This window comes from Alligator mississippiensis, chromosome 10, assembly GCF_030867095.1.
Source record: "Alligator mississippiensis isolate rAllMis1 chromosome 10, rAllMis1, whole genome shotgun sequence".
Lineage (NCBI taxonomy): Eukaryota > Metazoa > Chordata > Crocodylia > Alligatoridae > Alligator > Alligator mississippiensis.
In genome coordinates this window covers 21,926,117-21,929,987 of record NC_081833.1, presented here as the reverse complement: position 1 = coordinate 21,929,987, position 3,871 = coordinate 21,926,117, and positions in this window count along the sequence as shown.

Sequence of the window (3,871 nt, the reverse complement as noted above, 5' to 3'; positions counted from 1 at the left end):
TTAACGCTAGAAGGGAAGGGGGAAAGGACAGAGATGGGTCCAAAACTAACCCAAAAGCTCCAAACCTCAGAGAAGTTGGGATATGGGCCTGTCTAGATCCAGATATCATTGCTGGACCGTAATGGACTGAGTGCAAAACTGCACTGAACTATGGGAAAAGCTGGAGAGCAATAGGTCCAGATCTGAACGCCGTAGGTGACCTATCTAGGAGTGAACAGACTTCTCCAAAGAGCCTAACTGGCTTATCAGGAAATGTTCAGTGGGGAAGACAGGGATGATACAACCCCACTCCCCAATGATTTCTTCTATAAACAAACCACAGGGACTAAGGTAAAAAAGGGCAGGACTAGCATTATGGGGATTGGGGCCACCTGGGCACAAAGGGCAAGGCAGGGGAGTTTTATTGTGAAGGCACCCAATCTCATTGGTTAGCAGGAAGGCAGCAATCTCATTGGTTAGCAGAGCACGGAGGGCAGGTATCATTAATTTGGTGTTGCAGTATCAATGATTTCATCCCTCCAGGTTGTTCTGGCAGGATCAGCTCCTGCTTCTCAGGAAGGGGGGTTAGGCAGCAATGCAAGGGCAGTTTAGCATTGTTACCCCAGAGACGCACACCACTCTCCCTCCTCCTACCTCCTGCTAGGGTTTCCCCAGCCAGCACCAGCCTCTGCAGGGAATGGACCCAAGTACATTTGATCTGGTCCTAGTCTGGAGCTGCAGCCTTTCCTAAAGACAAAGAAGCTGTTGGGATCCAGGCTATAGATGCAGGGCCATTACTAATACATCTGCAGAAGCTGTAACACAGAGCATGTGGTCTGTCAGCAGCAGCACATGGCCTCCCACATGGAAAATGCGGTGAGTCTTATGAATGGGTTTATGCCTCGGTGAGCGGAGGTAGCTATCTATTCATTCCCTGGGCCCAAAGAGCAGGAGGAAGCTTTAACATCTCCCTGAGCTCTCCGGCTCCCTGATATGTGAGGTGGAGCAAGCCTGGTGAACTGAAATGCAGCAGTTTGTGAGTGTGGAGCTAAGGGAGCTAAATCTAGGTACCACTGAAAAGCCAAGAGCCAGTGGGAGGGGAACTACAGATCAGTTCAGATAAGTAAAAGGAGCATTCCTGGCCTGGGAGGGTTAGGGAGATCTGGAGCAATGGCCTAAGGCTGAAGAAGGAAAATACTGAAGGGGGGGCATCCTGAACTCCTAACAAGGACAGCAATTGGTAGTAAAACAAATGAGTAAGGGAGGCAGAATTTGGAGAACAGGTTAAACAAAGCATTGAAGTATTCAAGAGTCCAAGAAAATCCTGATACCAGACACAATGACCTAAGCCTTGTAACTCATCGACCTTTTTCTTCCCCTCCCTATTGTCATGCATTTGTTATCTCCTTTTCACAATGCTCCTGAGCCATCTTTTCCTTTACCTCCTGATTTGTCTCTTTTTTTTGCCCTGATGATGCTAGCGCTGATCCAGCTGTATGGAAATAGTTCCCTAGTCTGGCTTAAGGCTTTCTTTAATAACGGCAAAGGGTCTTGGGGCTGATTCTTCTAAAGACCTTTGTTGTTTTCTTTGGGAGCTGTTGTAAGTTGACCTCTTTTGAAAATCTAGATGCGTGGCTAAAGGTTTTTTTCTGCAAGTAACAGACATCATAAGCTTTCTTGCTGCTTGCTAGCCATACTGTTTGAGGGGGCAAAAAGCCTGTGATGAACCCAGCAGACAGCTAGTGCAAAGGAAAGACAGGCTCCCTTCTGATGAGAGCCAAGAGGGCAAATCATGCCAAGTATTGTCTCAGAAAGAAAGAGCAGTCGTAACTGAGCAGTTTAGTCAAGAGCAGATAAATGGAAGTTGTCACAATTGTGGGTGTCTTGTTTTTCTCTTGCTGTCCCTTTCCCCTTTGGCCTGGGGCAGGCTACAGACATAATTCTATTCTCTCGCCAGACAGACAGATGTCTACTACAGGCACAGACTATGCTCTAGCACAATTATTTAATCTTCACTTCTCAGCCCTCACAGAGCACAAATCCTCAGCAAATACATGAGAGTAAGTGGACACTATCCACAAAGTCCAACAGAGTTTAGGCAGGCCACTTCCTGAGGCTGTTCTTCCAGGAGCAGAGAGAGGTAGTTGGTTAGCTGTGCTAGCCTGAACTCAGGCAGAAGGCAGGATAGAGTTGCACCTTAGACTAACTAAATCAGAGATGAATAAGCTTCCGTAAGCAGTGGCTGACTTCGTCAGATGCTATCATCTGAGTCATCTTCCTCAGAAGCATCAAGTGTTGCCCGTGGCCGGCAGCAGGATGCTTTGGTGCAACTCTGGGCCGTTTCCACCCAATCAGTTCCCTGGCTCTCCAGTTGTCTACTCCCTACTGTTCCTTCTGTGGCCTCAACACTTTAGCTTAGGCCTCCCCAGCAGACCTTATTCCAGGCTGTCAGCATCACAGAAGGTTGCTTTGCAACTTTCCCTCCCAAGTGCATTAAACCCAGCTTCCACATGTTGCAGAAAACCTTTCAGGATATAAATCAAAGCCCCCTCTAGGCAATGAAGAAACTTGGTGACTAGTACATGAAATAACTGTTCAACATGCCAATGGGATTGTGCTCACTTTCCCATTAATACCACATTAATTCATTATGATTAATGTTATTACGGTGACCACCAAATGAATTAATGATTGCCCTGCAGTACATTAAAATGTTACTGGTATAATTAATTCCATCAAGTCTATTAGAAAAATTGTAGATGTTGGGAGCAAGGAGCAGAGAGCACAGATACAAGGAGGATAAGGTATGGGAAGTGGTTCCATCATCTGTCAAAAGCATTAGCATCTGTCACAGGCTTCTGCAGGGCCTATGCCTGGGGCACTGAGCCAAGGAATGTACAGTTGAGCTTTACAGATATGGGGGCAGGTTCTCTCTGTCCAGCTTGAATTATGCTGCCCTGGGGGCTAAGGTGATGGTAAAGCCTGAGAATAGTGCATATTGACCCAGAAACCCTGATAAAACAGCATTTGCCCACAACATGTAGTGATAACAATGCCTTCCTCCAAATGCTTACCAAAAGAAATGATCTCGGCTCTTCCAGAATTAACTGGAGCAAGTTTGCTTGTGTTTTGGGTCAAACAAGCAGAAATCCCACATGCTCTCACTTGAGACCCCTCAGGGAAGATGAGCACTTGCCCATCACTAGCTTGGCAGAACTCTGAAATGCAGAAGTGAACAGGACGTCTCATCCACATGAGCACATGCCCCAAGTGAATCAACAAGACTTCCTTGCCAATGCTACTTACAACTGTGGAGGTCCCAAAGGGGCAGCTGGAACATCTTGCCCTTCACCCATAGCTAAAGTACATCCAAGTGAGGTTGTTAGCCATCTTAGTCTGAAGTCAAGCAGTGAGCTAGTTCTTGCTCATAAAAGTTAATGCATCTCTGACTTAATCTATAAGGTGCATCTCTACCCTGCCTTCTGCCTAAAGTACATAAGTTAATTCCATACCTAGACTGATCACAGGCTATGATGGACTAGGGAAATCCAAATGTGGTCTCCCCACCCCCCTCCCCCCAGCCTGTCACTACCTCAGTTATCATCCTGGTGACTGGGACCTTCGAGAGAAGCCAGCAGGGTTAATATATTGTGAGTGGTAACAGTACCTGTCTTCATTCACAAATGGTATAGGTTTGGCATAATGGCCTCACCACTGTCTGGCAGAGGGCCAAATTCTGATACCTGCCTGCATGTACAGTCCCACTGACTTTCCAGGGACCATATACAGGGCAAGCTACTACCCAGCAGGACCACATCTTTTGGAAGCCACCCAGAAAGCAAGTATTCATGGACCCAATCGCTAATGAATATGTGGGAAACAGAATCAGTGC